At 44.1% G+C, this 17,570-nt stretch overlaps 1 pseudogene; it reads right to left on the reverse strand.

Annotated features, from left to right (window-relative positions):
- Positions 1 to 17,570, reverse strand: part of LOC137335347 (cadherin-like protein 26) — a 43,022-nt pseudogene that overhangs the window by 18,065 nt on the left and 7,387 nt on the right.

Raw genomic sequence — 17,570 nt, forward strand, 5'->3', positions numbered from 1 at the left:
GACCACAAAACTAGATTTATATAGCCAGTCTATTTACATCTATTCTTTCAAACAGTAATTTTCCATTTGGTCCCTGCATCAAATGTGTGGCATTTCCACTGGTGGTTTCTGATTGGTGTTTCATTCTATACAGGCACCATTATTAGAACTTAATTTATGCATGACTTGAACAATGATTTTATACTTGCAATCCTTCATGGCTTTTGAATTATAAGGTAAGATTTCTAAAGGTGGATTTTATGAATTCACGGCCCCAGCATGAAGCTTCGTGCCCCAGGAATGCAAATTCATAAAATCTATCTTCTAATCTTCCTGAATTTATAAAATCTTGAATGTTGTCATTCTAAAAAAACATAGGTTGTACTTCTGTCTTCACTTACCTGATATGGTTTTTAAATATTTTATCAGGATCCGTGGCATTCATTCTCCCCAGCACAGCTCTAGGTGGCAGTCCTTCTTTGCGCACAACTGACACTTCAGGAGTGTCAAAAATAGGAGGGTCATTCTCATCCACCACATTGATAATTGCTGTCATGATCTGTGCTTCTGCTGAATGGATTTCACAAATCTTGCCCGGACAGGTAAATAATGGTTCTTCATTTTCAACAGCAATCTGAAGCTTTCTTTCTGGACCATCCTCGTAATCCAAATGCTAAAGTATTAATGCAGTAAAAGAGTTTAATGCAATTTTAATAGCTTTGTAAGTACACTAAAACATTTTTAATTCTAACAAAGCAAGGTTAAGTAAAGAAGCATAACAGTATGGAGACAAGACATCCTCTAGTTTCTGAGGGCTTGCAGAACCTGGATTGTTTTTTGTAAAAGATGACTTTGTGGGTGATCATTCCTGCTATATGGACTGAAGTAATGTGTAGTGTCAGATATAAGTAACATTTCTGCTGAGGATTGATGGAAGCTGTGATAGGGTTTTAAACAGATGAAGGTGTAACATAGGTAAGCCTTTAAATTATAGTGTGCAAATACTAGATTAACGTATTCATCTGAAATTCACTCATCTACTATTTTAATAGAGGCATTATCCTGTTTAAAATAAATGGGCTAACACCGCCATTAAAACAGCAGGCAAAAGAATTTCATGTGAATATGTTAAGCGTTCATATGCTAACATTTGCAAACCGTAATTTGAAGACCTTACTCTGCTGCTAGAAACATCAGTTTAATTTATTGTCGAATTGGATACATTTTGGATCGGAAGTATTATTTGAAATTTGAAATAAAATTTGGTTTTAAATATTTATACTAATTAAAATAGTATATTTAGCGCCTCATAATTTTAAATTGAAAGCAAACTTATTCACAGTGCCCCCAGTTGAGTCGAGTCACTGCTGTGTCCCTTTTCCATCAAAAGTAGATATAACAGTTGGCATCAATGTGTATTTTCACTTAATGCAATTCCCAAGAATTTTAAAAGGACATACAGAACAATAAACAGACACAAAATGAGAAGCACAGGGGAATGAGACAATCAAGAAAGTAAAAACTACAAGAAGAAATGTAATAAATACAAAAGACACAGCCACACCAGTACTTGGCTCAGCTGAGATAGGTAAAGAAGGTGTAAAAGAGACAAAGTCGACTGTGGAGGCTGGTGGGGTGGAAGGTGAGGACAAGGAGAATCCCTATCAAGGTTCTGAAGGTGGAACAGAGATGAGGGCAGACGCATAGGAAATAGGTCGGACTCAGTCGAGCATCTTAAAAGGTGTACATTTATTCAAAATAAGAATAATGCAATAAAATACAAATTATTGCTTAATTTAAATGATATACCTTTATTAGGGACAGAATTCCATCAATTGTTTTTGGTTCTGTTTCAATCTTGTAAATCCCCTTTTCATTCCCTTGTATAATTGTATACTTTTCTTTCCAGCCTGGGGTATTGGATTGGTCTCCATCAGTTACTTTTACTTTTAGTACAATTGGCTTCATCTCAGTCCCCTTTCATGCACAGTCCCCGAGGCCTGAAATAAACAAGAAAAAGATGCAACATTTTCTGATTTTAGTTAAATTGAAATAAAAACATGCAAATATGCTGTTAAATTGAAAAGAATTGCTAAAATAACTTATTAATTATGGTTTCAACCTAAGATTTATAAGCTTTGCATTGATAGCACCAATCCCAGTTATGTATAAAACTTTCAAAATCATTGTGATTTAGATTTTACTGAAGTGCGTGCATCAGTGTAATACTCAGTAGTTTCTTTTAATGGCCTATCAATCCCTGTTGTATATTTTCTTCTCTCCATCTCATTACATAGATCCTCATAGCAGAAATGTACTTTTCTGTTAATAATATATCCAGCTTAAATATTTCAGCTTCATGATAATGTTTAAATAAGCAACAAAGTATATTGTGGAAATCTGATTATGCAAGTGAAACCTATCTAGAATCTTGAAAGAGTATTATCTGTTCAAAGCAACAATTTGGCTCAATAAAAATAAGTAAATATAATTTCTCATGTGGTCACAAAATATATGCAAAATGTCCCTGATCATCAGTACTTACACTTCGACTGACAAAAGTAGGAGGATTATTATTTCCATCTTCAACATTAATAATTACTGTGGCAGAGGAGGAATGTTGGATTAGAGGTCCACGGTCTCTTGCTCAAATGAGAAGTTTGTATGAAGTGATTTTCTAAAATCAGATGTTAGTAAAAATGTTGACATTTACATTGTTTTGTAATATAAAAAGAGATTCCTAACCACTCAGAATTTTCAAGCTTCAGTAGTTTCAGATTAATGGTTGGGTTTTCAGTCCAAGCAGTAGTAAAATTAACTATTCCATTATAATATATACTTGACACATTGGCCCCGATATTTACGGGGAGGCGGGGAGGAAGCAGGTGCCGTGTTAACAGTTGGGAAACCCAGAAATATCGGGAAGGCGGTGGTCCTGCCGAATATAACCGAATATGCCTGGCAGCTGGCCAGCCTCTCAATCTGGCCGGCTGGCGGGTGGGAAAGCTTATTGCAGAAGGCTGCAATGGGGAACGCTTGGGACGTTTCTCGACAATCGAGAAGATTGGGGTTCGTGGGTGGGTGCTCGGCGTGCAGCAGCTAGGAGGGAGAGAGAGAGAGATTGCGAAGGGAAGAGATCGTGGGAGGAGAGATCGCGAGAAAGAGATAGAGATCACGGGAGAGAGATAGAGATCTCGGGAGGGGAGAGATCGCTGGGGAGAGAGATCACCGCGGAGGAGAGATTGCGGCAGAAGAATGTGCTTGGGATGCCGGAAGGAAGCACTCCTGCTCCTCCTGGCCCACAAGCAGTGCTGCAAAAGTACTTACCTGCGGGTTCTGGCAGCTCCCGCCTTCCTTCAGCTGCCGGGTTTCCCGAGCCTGGGAAACCCGGCCTGCAGCCGTTAAATTTAAATGGCTTCACACAATTTCGATTTGGAACTGCATCTGTCCCACTTTCTTGGGACTAAGCATTAGCAAGCTCATGCTCAAAGCCACTTGTGCCAGCCTCACTATCTCGGTAATCTCCTCCAGCCCTACAACCCTCCAAGATTTCTACACTCATCCAATTATGGCATCTTGCGCATCCCCAATTTTAATCGCTCCATCATTGGTGGCCATGCCTTCAGCTGCCGAGGCCCTAAGCTCTAGAATTCACTCCCTAAACCTCTCCACCTCTCTACCTCTCTCTCCTCCTTTAACACTCTCCTTAAAACCTAAATTGTGTGAAGCAGGGAGGTACTGAGTGGTGGTTGGGGCATCAATTGGGTATATCTTTCCAACTGCAAGATCAATAAAAAGGAGGAACATTACAGGAAGAAAGTTACCCAGTAAAATGAAATCACAATATATTACACAGACATGTTTTAAAAACATAATTTTTTTTTATTTGGATCTCCCAGGTTTTTCAAACTAATAGTGATACCATTTCTATTTGGCCGATGGTCCCTCATTTGTTCATGTTTTTTTTTCATTTTAATAGTTATGAATTGAAAAATTCAGTTTAAAATAAATTCTTACCTGGAGCAGTGGACTCAGAAACCTGGACACAGTAAATATCTTTGGAGAATACAGGAGGATTATCATTGATATCTTTCACTTTGATCTGATAAATCAGCGACCAATCTAAAATATTTCCAATTTTTTTTGCAAAGCATGAATTTCTAACTGGATATAAACATACAAATGTTGATTTAAAAATGCAACATTGTTCAAAACAATGTGATGGGAATGATATAGAGAGATTTAGAATGTGGGAATAAAATTCAACCATATTACAAAGCCCCTCCTGATCTATCAAGGCAGCAAAAACATACTTTATAACTGCATCCTTGTAGCATGCCTCAATTGCTGCCGTTGCAACTATTAGAGAGATCATCATCCATGGCAACAAGGGGTATGCCTAGTCGCCCATCTTGATTAAAAAGAATTGTTGCTGATTATAAAAATAATCTCACGTTGTCATATCTCAAATTGCTCGATGTATTAAAGTGTAAGCCAAAATCTTTAAATTATCAGTAATAAACATCTGGTAGTTCCAGAATGTAACTGACTGCAGTAAAGACTACAACTTGGCCTGGACTAAAATCCAGAGTCATGAGTTCAAATCCCGACACGACAGCTGGCGAATTTAAATTCAATTAATTAATTAAATTCCATTAATTAATTAAAAATCTGGAATTAAAATACTAGTATCAGTAATGATGGCCATGAAACTACCGGATTGTCGTAAAAACCCATCTGGTTCACTAATGTCCTTCAGGGGAGGAAACCTGCCGTCCTTACCTGGTCTGGCCCATATGTGACTCCAGACCCACAGCAATGTGGTTGATTCTTAATTGCCCTCTGAAATGGCCTAGCAAGCCACTCAGTTGTAAAATCTCACTACGAAAAGTCATAATAAGAATAAAACCGGACGGACCACTCGGCATTGGACCACTAGGCACCGGACACGACAATGGCAAACCAAGCCCAGTCGACCCTGCAAGGTCCTCCTTACTAACATCTGGGGACTTGTGCCAAAATTGGGAGAGCTGTCCCACAGACTAGTCAAGCAACAGCCTGACATAGCCATACTCACAGAATCATACCTTTCAACCAACGTCCCAGACTCTTCCATCACCATCCCTGGGTATGTCCTGTCCCACCGGCAGGACAGACCCAGCAGAGGTGGCGGTACAGTGATATACAGTCAGGAGGGAGTGGCCCTGGGAGTTCTCAACATTGACTCTAGACCCCATGAAACCTCATGGCATCAGATCAAACATGGGCAAGGAAACCTCCTGCTGATTACCACCTACCGTCCTCCCTCAGCTGATGAATCAGTCCTCCTCCATGTTGAGCACCACTTGGAGGAAGCACTGAGGGTAGCAAGGGCACAAAATGTACTCTGGGTGGGGGACTTCAATGTCCATCACCAAGAGTGGCTCGGTAGCACTACTACTGACCGAGCTGGCCGAGTCCTGAAGGACATAGCTGCTAGACTGGGCCTGCGGCAGGTGGTGAGCGAACCAACACGAGGGAAAAACTTACTTGACCTCGTCCTCACCAATCCACCTGTCGCAAATGCATCTGTCCATGACAGTATTGGTAGGAGTGACCACCGCACAGTCCTCGTGGAGATGAAGTCCCGTCTTCGCACTGAGGACACCATCCAACGTGTTGTGTGGCACTACCACCGTGCTAAATGGGATAGATTCAGAACAGATCTGGCAGCTCAAAACTGGGCATCCATGAGGCGCTGTGGGCCATCAGCAGCAGCAGAATTGTATTCCAGCACAATCTGTAACCTCATGGCCCGGCATATTCCTCACTCTACCATTACCAACAAGCCAGGGGATCAACCCTGGTTCAATGAGGAGTGTAGAAGAGCATGCCAGGAGCAGCACCAGGCGTACCTAAAAATGAGGTGCCAACCTGGTGAAGCTACAACTCAGGACTACATGCATGCTAAACAGCGGAAGCAACATGCTATAAGACAGAGCAAAGCGATTCCACAATCAACGGATCAGATCAAAGCTCTGCAGTCCTGTCACATCCAGTCGTGAATGGTGGTGGACAATTAAACAACTAACGGGAGGAGGAGGCTCTGCAAACATCCCCATCCTCAATGATGGCGGAGTCCAGCATGTGAGTGCAAAAGACAAGGCTGAAGCGTTTGCAACCATCTTCAGCCAGAAGCGCCGAGTGGATGATCCATCTCGGCCTCCTCCCGATATCCCCACCATCACAGAAGCCAGTTTTCGGCCAATTTGATTCACTCCACGTGATATCAAGAAACGGCTGAGTGCACTGGATACAGCAAAGGCTATGGGCCCCGACAACATCCCAGTGCTGATGTAGTGCTGAAGACTTGTGCTCCAGAACTAGCTGTGCCTCTAGCCAAGCTGTTCCAGTACAGCTACAACACTGGCATCAACCCGACAATGTGGACAATTGCCCAGGTATGTCCTGTCCACAAAAAGCAGGACAAATCCAATCCGGCCAATTACCGCCCCATCAGTCTACTCTCAATCATCAGCAAAGTGATGGAAGGTGTCGTCGACAGTGCTATCAAGCGGCACTTACTCACCAATAACCTGCTCACCGATGCTCAGTTTGGGTTCCGCCAGGACCACTCGGCTCCAGACTTCATTACAGGCTTGGTCCAAACATGGACAAAAGAGCTGAATTCCACTGGTGAGGTGAGAGTGACTGCCCTTGACATCAAGGCAGCATTTGACCGAGTGTGGCACCAAGGAGCCCTAGTAAAATTGAAGTCAATGGGAATCAGGGGGAAAACTCTCCAGTGGCTGGAGTCATACCTAGCACAAATGAAGATGGTAGTGGTTGTTGGATGCCAATCATCTCAGCCCCAGGACATTGCTGCAGGCGTTCCTCAGGGCAGTGTCCTCGGCCCAACCATCTTCAGCTGCTTCATCAATGACCTTCCCTCCATCATAAGGTCAGAAATGGGAATGTTCGCTGATGACTGCACAGTGTTCAGTTCCATTCGCAACCCCTCATATAATGAAGCAGTCCGAGCCCGCATGCAGCAAGACCCGGACAACATCCAGGCTTGGGCTCATAAGTGGCAGGTAACATTCACGCCAGATAAGTGCCAGGCAATGACCATCTCCAACAAGAGAGAGTCTAACCACCTCCCCTTGACATTCAACGGCATTACCATCGCCGAATCCCCCACCATCAACATCCTGAGGGTCACCATTGACCAGAAACTTAACTGGACCAGCCTTATAAATACTGTGGCTATGAGAGCAGGTCAGAGGCTGGGCATTCTGCGGCGAGTGACTCACTCCTGACTCCCCAAAGCCTTTCCACCATCTACAAGGCACAAGTCAGGAGTGTGATGGAATACTCTCCACTTGCTTGGATGAGTGCAGCTCCAACAACACTCAAGAAGCTCGACACCATCCAAGATAAAGCAGCCTGCTTGATTGGCACCCCAACCACCACCCTAACCATTCACTCCCTTCACCACCGGCGCACAGTGGCTGCAGTGTGTACCATCCACAGGATGCACTGCAGCAACTCGCCAAGGCTTCTTCGACAGCACCTCCCAAACCCGCGACCTCTACCACCTAGAAGGACAAGAGCAGCAGGCACATGGGAACAACACCACCTGCACGTTCCCCTCCAAGTCACACACCATCCCGACATGGAAATATATCGCCGTTCCTTCATTGTCGCTGGGTCAAAATCCTGGAACTCCCTTCCTAACAGCACTGTGGGAGAACCGTCACCACACGGACTGCAGCGGTTCAAGAAGGCGGCTCACCACCACCTTCTCGAGGGCAATTAAGGACGGGCAATAAAAGTTGGCCTTGCCAGTGACGCCCACATCCCGTGAACGAATAAAAAGAAACTGAAAATAGCAACTCACTAATTTGTGAAAAAAAATATGCATTTTTGCTAAGGTTTTGATTTGGTGGCTACTCTTTTAAAATTCTGCCAGTTTGCGGGGAGTTTAACAGCCAGAGCCAAGGTTTTGCATCAGGTTTGTTTTGCAGTTTCACTGGGAAACAAGAATGGGAGGGAGCCTAACACACAATTTTCAAATTCATACAGACTTCATGATTGGTTCAGTTTGTACTTGACTGACAGTTCCCTTTTTGAATTTGAGGTCTGAAGGGAATTCTCCTCCATGATCTCAACCAAAAGATCAGAGATAGGTTTGAAAACTCAGCTCAGAGTTGGACCATCAGATTCAATCTGAACAGGCAACTGAGCATATTGATGAGTATGGAACATGGGAACATAAAAACAAGAGTAGGCCTTTCAGCCCCTTGGACTCGTTGCACCATTCAATTAGATCACGGCTGATCCATATCTTAAATCCATCTACCTGCCTTGGTTCCATTATCCGTAATTGAGTAAATATTTTCATTCCATAATTTTTTGTTTTGAGTGTTTTGGTTAGCAAGATGAAGGAGATTAGTGGTTGGAAATGGAACTCTTTAAAACGCCCAGTGCCAACTTCAAGCATTACATGCAGAGCAAACCTCTCTACTCCAGTAGTACACTGCAGCAATGCAAAAATGTCATGCTTGTGCCTTACTCAAGGGCCACGGTGCACCACAGAATGATGAGACACACGTTTTCACCTGCAATTTCTCCACAGATTGCTCTTGCTTTAAACTATGCAGCATTGGGCAATTGGCAAGTAAAAGCTAGTACTTCCTTGCAGTAAGAGGGACAAAACTTTAAGATATAAGTTGTATCGGATAGTTATATTTTGTAAGGCCTTTCACTTGTCACATGGAAGGAGATACAACTCCCCACTTTACAGGAAAGAAAGAAGGAAGAGGGTAAAATGTAGTCAGAGGGTCTGGGGTTTTGAGGGGGGGCGGGGTTCAAAGGCAGGGAGAGAGCAGGCAAGGCAGAGATAGAGAGAGTTCCAGATGTCGGGGCAGGATGGCTGAAGGAGGTGTCACTGATGGAGGAGTGAACAGAACAAGGAATGTGAACTAGGCTGGTGTTGGAAAACCAGAGGATGCGAACAAGGATGCAAGGCTGATGTCGATAGTTGAGGCAATCCAGGGATTTGAAGAGAAGAAGAGTGTTGGTCTATTTTCTGGGACACCGGGACCCAGTGGAACTTGATGAGAATGGATGATATGGCTATGAGTGTCCGTACGGGCAAGGACACAGTCATACTCTCTGGGTGACTTATAGCTTGTGAATGGTATTAGCAGGGAGCATATTGGGTTTCCAGCTCCAAGGTAATAAAAGTGTGGATTAGGGTTTTTATGGCAGAGGGGCAGAGGGGCAGAGGTGAGGGTTGAGGTGGATGATGTTGTAGAGATGAAAGAGCAATATTGTGACAGTTCGAATGTGGGAGGAAAGCTGACATCAGGTAATACGCCAAAGTTCTGCACCTTCAAAGCGCTCCATACTACAGAAAGGATATTGAAGCACTGGAGAAAGTGCAGAAAAGATTCACAAGGATGTTAGCAGAATTGAAAGGATGCAACTATCAGGAAAGATTGAGTAGGCTGGGGCTCTTTTCTCTGGAAAAGAGATGACTTGAGAGGAGACTTGATTGGGGTCTTTAAAATGATGAAGGGTTTTGATAGGGTTGATGTGGAGAAACTGTTTCTACTTGTGGGTTGAGTCCCAGAACAAAGGGGCATAAATACAAGATAGCCACTAGCAGATCAAATAAAGAAATTAGGAGGAATTTCTTTCCACAGAGAGTGGTGAGAATGTGGAACTTGCTGCCACACAGATTGGTTGAAGCATTGATGCATTTAAGGGGAGACTTGATGCATACATGAAGTAGAAGGGAATAAAGGGATATGGGGGTAGGATTGAAAGAGGTAATTAGAGTGGGAGGAGCCTCGTGCAGAATACAAACTCTGACATGATCAGTTGGGTCAAATGGCCTGTTTCTGTGCTGTACATTCTATGGTAAGTGTAAGGTGGCAGCGAGAGAGGGCGATGAAGTCGAGACCAGAGGTGCATCGATGTTTGTGAAGCCGAACAGGACAGCTTCAGTTTTGCTAACATTAATAAGCTGAAGATAATGTAACATTAATGCTGTCTCCCGATGAGAAATTAGGAGAAACCAAGGAGGTCATGAATAAAAGTCTTAGAGGCTCATGGAGTCTGTTATGGGTGAACAGGCGATTGGTCACAAATGGGCTGCACAGTAATAAAATATGCTGCATCACGCAAGATTGAAACTTTGTCTAATTCCTGTGTTGGGGGCCATTTATAGATGAATGTAACCATATTGATTCATTATAATTTACAAAATCCTAGATGTGGAGCATAAACCCCGGTATTGACCAGTTGGGCCGAATGGTCTGTTACTGTACTGTACATTCTATGTAACCCTTAATACCCTTGCTTAACAAAAATCTGTAAGTCTCAGTTTTGAAATTTTCAATTGCCCTATAGCCTCAACAGCTTTTTGGGGGAGAGAGTTCCAGATTTCCACTACCTTTTGTGTGAAGAAGTGCTTTATGACATCACCACTGAATGACCCAGCTCTAATTTTAAGGTCATGCCCCCTAGTTCTGGACTCTCCCATCAGGGGAAATAGTTTCCCTCTATTTACCCTATTAAATCCTTTAATCCTTGGAAACACCTCAATTAGATTTATCTATCTTCAGTTACAGATCAACTGTAGGAAATTATGACTCATTATGGACTTAATGTCCGATAGTACAACTATCTGAAGGGGAGAAAAAGGAAGGATAGAGAATGGTTGTTTTTCAGACTGGAAGGAAATGTACAATGGTGTCACCCAGGAGTCGGTATTAAGACCACTGTTCTTTTTGATATACAGTAATGACCTGGACTTGGATATAGGGGGCATAATTTCAAAGCTTGGAAATGTAGTGAACAGTAAGGAGCATAGTAGTAGACTTCAGGAGGACATAGACTGGTGAAATGGGCAGACATGTGGCAGATAAAATTTATTGCAGTGAAGTGTGAAATGAGGCACTTTGGAAGGAATAATGAGGAGAGGTAGTATAAACTAAAGGATAATATTTTTAAGGGGGTGCAGGAACAGAGAGACCGAGGGGTTCACATACACATATCTTTGAAGGTGGTAGGAGAAATTGATAAGGCTGTTAAAAAAGCATATGGGATCCTTGGCTTTATAGATCGAGGTATAGAGTACAAAAACAAGTTATGCTAAACCTTTATAAATCACTGGTTAGATCTCTGCTAGAGTATTGTGTCCTATTCTGGGCACCTCTCTTTAGAAAGGATGTCAAGGTATTGGAGAGGGTGCAGAGGAGATTTACCAGAATGGTACCAGGATGAGGGAATTCAGTTATGTGGAGAAACTGAAGAAGCTGGGATCATTCTTCTTAGAGCAAAGAAGGTTAAGGGAAAATTTCATAGAATCATAGAATCATAGAAGTTACAACATGGAAACAGGCCCTTCGGCCCAACATGTCCATGTCGCCCAGTTTATACCACTAAGCTAGTCCCAATTGCCTGCACTTGGCCCATATCCCTCTATACCCATCTTACCCATGTAACTGTCCAAATGCTTTTTAAAAGACAAAATTGTACCCGCCTCTACTACTGCCTCTGGCAGCTCGTTCCAGACACTCACCACCCTTTGAGTGAAAAAATTGCCCCTCTGGACCCTTTTGTATCTCTCCCCTCTCACCTTAAATCTATGCCCCCTCGTTATAGACTCCCCTACCTTTGGGAAAAGATTTTGACTATCTACCTTATCTATGCCCCTCATTATTTTATAGACTTCTATAAGATCACCCCTTAACCTCCTACTCTCCAGGGAAAAAAGTCCCAGTCTGTCTAACCTCTCCCTGTAAGTCAAACCATCAAGTCCCGGTAGCATCCTAGTAAATCTTTTCTGCACTCTTTCTAGTTTAATAATATCCTTTCTATAATAGGGTGACCAGAACTGTACACAGTACTCCAAGTGTGGCCTCACCAATGCCCTGTACAACTTCAATTTAAAGAGGTGTTCAAAATTTTGAGGTGTTTTGATAGAGTAGATAGGGAGAAACTATTTCCACTGGCAGGAGTGTCGGTAACCAGAAGACACAGATTTAAGATAATTGGCAAAAAAGCCAGGTTAGAGATGAGGAGACATTTTTTTACTCAGCGAGTTGTTAATATCTGGAATGCATTGCCTGAAAGGATGGTGGATGCAGATTCAATAGTAGCTTTCAAATATATACTTAAAAAGGAAACATTTGCAGGGCTATGAGGAAAGAACAGGGGAGTGGGCCTAATTGGTAGCTCATTCAGAGAGCAAACACAGGCACGATGGACTGAATGTCCTCCTTCTATGCTGTATGATTCTATGATTCAATCTTGAGGAGAAACTTAGGGTGAGGCTGGGGCATGGTGGGGGGGTGGTGGTTGGTGGGCAGTAGAGAATGAGGATTTTAAAGGAGAAGTGAGATGGTGGAGCAAGATGAGGTGCTCGAAGGAGGAGAAGGTGCCAGAGAAGTAGGGGGAGAGACCAATATGTCGTTTGGTCAAGGCAGGTGATGGAAAGTATAGCCAGGCGTGGAGGCTTCAGTGAGGGGCAAGGTGTTTCCGCTCATGAGCCACGTTTCAGTCAAAGCTGTGATGTCACTGCAATCGTTCACATAAGGTCGTGGATGACAATGGCCTAGTTGATATTCTGGCGGGAAATGTGGCGAGGTGTGGTGTGTGTTGATATGCTGGCATGGTCCAATGGGGGTTGGTGAGATTAGCACCACATGGGTGTGCTGAGTGGGAAGGTCAGTGAGAGAGGAGGAATGAGCTGCTCGTAAGGAAACAGCAACTGATGCCTTGGTGGGGCTTTCAGAGAATGTCAAGAGCAGCACAGAGGGTAGGTGTGGGCTTATCTAAGGGCGGTTTAAGCCTGGATGGGGAGCAAGAAAATAGGAATGCAGAAGACTAGTGATAGGTTGGGGTGGGGATTGGATGGGGTGGGGGGAGGTGTTGGGGTAAAGTATTCGAGTGGGGTGAAATGAAAGGTGGCATAACTTGGTTATAGGAATGGGAGGAGACAGGAGAGAACGAGCCAAAAGGGGCTAAGAGAAGAAAAAAAGACTGGAGTAGCAACCAAAATGTGCATGCGAATGGACACAGAGAGAATTCAGTCTATGTAGCAATGGCAGAGACCAGGAGAAATATCATATCATAGTATGGCACAGCACAGGAGGAGGCCATTCGGCACATCGTGCCTGTGCCAGCTCTTTGAAAGAACTATTCGATTTGTTCCACGCCACCTGCTCTTTCCCCATAACCCTGTAATTTTTTTCCGTTCAAGTATTTATCCAATTCCCTTTTGAAAGTTTCTATTGAATCTGCTTTCGACAAGTCGTGGATGACAATGCCTTGTTCATATTCTGGCGGTAAATGCGGAGAGGTGTGATGATTGTTGATACGCTGGCAGGATTCGATGGGAGTTGGTGAGATTAGCACTTTGTGGGTGTAGTGCAGCGCATTCCAGATCATAACAACTCGCTGCGTAAAAAAAATTTTCCTCATGTCGCCTCTGGTTCTTTTGCCGATCACCTTAAATCTTTGTCCTTTGGTTCCCAACCCTTCTGCCACTGGAAACAGTTTCTCCTTATTTATTCTATTAAAACATTCATGATATTTGAACAAATCTCCCCTAACCTTCTCTGCTCTAAGGAGAACTACCCCAGCTTCTCCGGTATCTCCACATAACTGAATTCCCTCATCCCTGGTACCATTCTAGTAAATCTCTTCTGCATGCTTTCTAAGCCTTGACAACCTTTCTAAAGTGTGGTGCCCAGAATTGGATACAATACTCCAGCGGGGCCTAACCAATGTTTTGTAAAGGTTTAGCATAACTCATTTGGTTTTGTACTCTACGCCTCCAATAATAAAGCCCGGGATCTCATATGCTTTTTTTAACAGCCTTCTCAACTTGTCCTGTCACCTTCAAAGATTTGTATACATACACCCCCAGGTCTCTCTGTTCCTGCAATCCCTTTAAAATTGTACCATTTAGTTTATATTGGCTCTCCTCATTCTTCCTACCAAAGTGTATTGCTTCACATTTCTCTGCGTTAAATTTCTTCTGCCCATGTGTCTGCCCATTTCACCAGTCTGTCTATGTTCTCCTGATGTCTGTTACTATCCTCCACATTGCTTACTACATTTCCGAGTTTTGTGTCATCTGCAATCTTTGAAACTATACCCTCTGTACCCAAGTCCAGGTCATTAATATATATCAAAAAGAGCAGTGATCCTAATACTGACCCCTAGGAAATTCCACTGTAGACTTCCCTCCAGTCTGAAAGATAACCGTTCACTATACTTCTTTTTCTCCTTCAGCCTCTGCACTGATTGACTCATCTCTGCTTTCTGTCCCTTAGCCAATTTTGTATCCACACTTCTGCTGTGCCTTTAATTGCAAGGGCTTTAATTTTGCTAACAAGTGTATTATGTGGTACTTTATCAAATGCTTTTTGAAAATCCATATATACAACATCAACATCAGCACTGCCCCCATCAACCCTCTCCATTGCTTCATCAAAGAATTTTAAAAGAATTTAACTTCAAAAGAATTTAATCAAACATGATTTTCCTTTTATTAGCCCATACTTTTCCAAGTGCCAATTAATTTTGTCCCAGATCACTATCTGTAAAAGTTTCCCCATCGCCCACGTTAGGCTGACTGTAATTGTTGGGTTTATCCCTCTCCCCTTTTTTTGAACAGTGGTGTAACATTTGCAGTCCTCTAATCTCCAGCACCGTCCCCATATCTAAGGAGGATAGGAAGATTTTGACCAGATCTTCAGCAATTTCCACCCTTACTTTCCTCAATAACCTAGGATGCATCCCACCTGGACCAGGTGACTTTTCTACTTTGAGTACTGCCAATCTTTTAAGTACCTCCCCTTTATCTATTTTTATCCCATCCAATATCGCTCCTTTACTGCTACAACGGCAGCATCCTCTTCTCTGGTGAAAACCAATGCAAAGTATTCATTTGGTATCTCAGCCATGTCCTCTGCCTCCACAAGAAGATCTCCTTTTTGGTCCCTAATTGGCCCTACCCTTCCTTTGACTACCCTTTTACTATTGATATGTTTATAAAAACACCTTTAGGTTCTCTTTTACGTTAGCCACTAATCTATTCTCATAATCTCTCTTTGCTCCTCTTATTTATTTTGTAGATCTCCTTTGTACTTTTTGTATGCAGCTTTGTTCTCTACTGTATTATGAACCTTACATTTATCATATGCATCCTTTTTCTGTTTCATTTTAATCTCTACGGGCATGATTTTGTAACGCTGGTGGGAGGAGAGTGGGGGGATTTTCGGGTGCGAAACCCGGAAGGGAATTAGGTGGAGATCGTGACCTTAATGAGGCCAATAAGAACATAAGGGAAATAGGAGCAGGAGTAGGCCCTTCGAGCCTGCTCCTTCCAATCAATGCCTCTTCCAGGTTTCGCGCCCGGCATCCAGCCTGATTGACAGGCTGGCTGCCTGTCACCAGAAAGGAGCTGCACATCCAAGAAGGGGGGGGGAGAAAGAGAGAGAGACCTCGTCGGGGGAGGAGACACCTGAGATCGGGATGGGGGGAGACACTGGAGATCGGTGGGGGGAGATCGGAGGGGGGAGACATCATAAAACGGCGGGGGGGAGACATCAGAGATTGGAGGTGGGGGGGAGACATCGGAGATCAGGGAGGGGAAACATCGGAGACCGGCAGGTGGGAGACATTGGAGATCAGCAGGCAGGAGACATCGGAGATCGGAGGTGGGGGGGGAGACACGGAAATCGGTGGGGGGGTGAGACACCGGAGATCCGGGGGGGGGGGGGGGGGTGGCGGGGACATCGAGATTGGGGGGGGGAGGAGACACCGGAGATCGCAGGTTGGGGGGAGACATCGGAGTTCGGAGGTGAGGTGGAGACACCTGAGATCGGGGTGGGGGGGAGACACTGGAGATCGGCGGGGGGCGACATCGGAGATCGGGGCAGGAGACATCGGAGATTGGAGGTGGGGGCGGAGACATTGGAGGTCGGGGGGGGGTGACATAAGAGATTGGAGGGATGGAGACATCGGAGATCGACGGGCGGGAGACATCGGAGATCGGCGGGTGGGAGACATCCGAGATCGGAGGTGGGGGAGAGACGTTGAAAGATGGAGGTGGGGAGGAGACATCGGAGGACGGGGGAGACATCGGAGATTGGGGTGGGAGACATCGGAGATCTGAGGGGGGCGGAGACATCAGAGATCGGGGGTGGGGGGGTCCAGGCGACACGGAGATTGGAGGTGGGGGGGGGTGTCCAGGCAGCTTTGGTTTTTAGGTATGTTTCTTAACTTTTTTTACAATGAAAAATGTCATTTTATTTAATTTAGTTAATGTATTTTTCACTGATCCGGCCCTTCCCGCCTGCTTTCACCAGGCATGAATCGGAAGCGGTGAGAAAGCCGTCCGGGTAATGTCAAGATCATTTTAAGTGCCCAATACGCAAAATATAAAGTACCCTAAGTACCTCATTGCCCCTTTAAGTATCGGCTGGATTTAAGTGGAGTTGGGGCTTCCTGGTGACTGCTATGTGCGCCCACCCGATCTTGGGGGCTAAAATTGAGCCCTATATCTTTAGTTATCCAGGGATCTCTAGCTTTGGATGCCTTTCCTTTCCTCCTTGTGGGAATGTGTCTACTCTGTACCCCAACCATCTCCTTCATGAAGGCCTCCCATTGTTCAATTACTGTTTTGCCTACCAATTTTTGATTCCAATTCACCTGGGCAAGATCCCTTTTCAACTCCCTAATGTTAGCCCTCCTCCAGTTAAGTATTTTTATGCTTGAGTGTTCCTTATCCTGTTCCATAACTATTCTAAACCTGATGAAATTGTGATCACTCTTCTCCAAATGCTCCCCCACCGAAACATACTCCACTTGCCCCACTTCATTCCCCAAAACTAGAGCCAGCACTGCTTCCTTCTTTGTTGGGCTGGAAACACATTGATCAAGAGAGTTCTCTTGCACACACTTCAGGAATTCCTCCCCCTCTTTGCCCTTTACGCTGTTACTATCCCAGTCTATATTGGGATATTTGATGTCCCCATTATCACGACTCTATAGTTCTTGCATCTTTCTGTAATTTTCCTGCAAATTTGCTCCTATATCTCCTTCCCACTGTTTGGTGGCCTATAGTATATACCCAGTAGCGTAATAGCTCCTCTATTGTTCTTAATTCTAACCAAATAGATTCTGTCTTTGACCCCTCAACTACATCATCCCTTTCCAGTGCTATAATAGTTGCTTTGACCAATACTGCCACCCACCACCTTTCTTTCCTTCCCTATCTTTCCTGAATACCTCATAGCCAGCAATATTATGTTCCCAATCCTCCTTCTTTGAGCCAGGTCTCTGGTCCTGATTGTAAACAGAGGATAGGGAAGAGACGATATGAGAGTGTTCAGTCTGAGGTTTCTGTGGTGGGTTAAAGTTAACTTGTAAACAGGGTGGAGCATCATTGTCCAGTTCAGAGACAGCTGTGGTGAGGGAGTGAATCCAGGAGCAGTTTGAGAGGCAGACTATTAGCCAGTGCGCTGCTGGATGTTGTCCAGTGGAAAAGAGGGAGTTTCAACAATAAGCCAGCAGAGGTTGACCCA

This window comes from Heptranchias perlo, chromosome 19 (genome assembly GCF_035084215.1).
Source record: "Heptranchias perlo isolate sHepPer1 chromosome 19, sHepPer1.hap1, whole genome shotgun sequence".
Lineage (NCBI taxonomy): Eukaryota > Metazoa > Chordata > Chondrichthyes > Hexanchiformes > Hexanchidae > Heptranchias > Heptranchias perlo.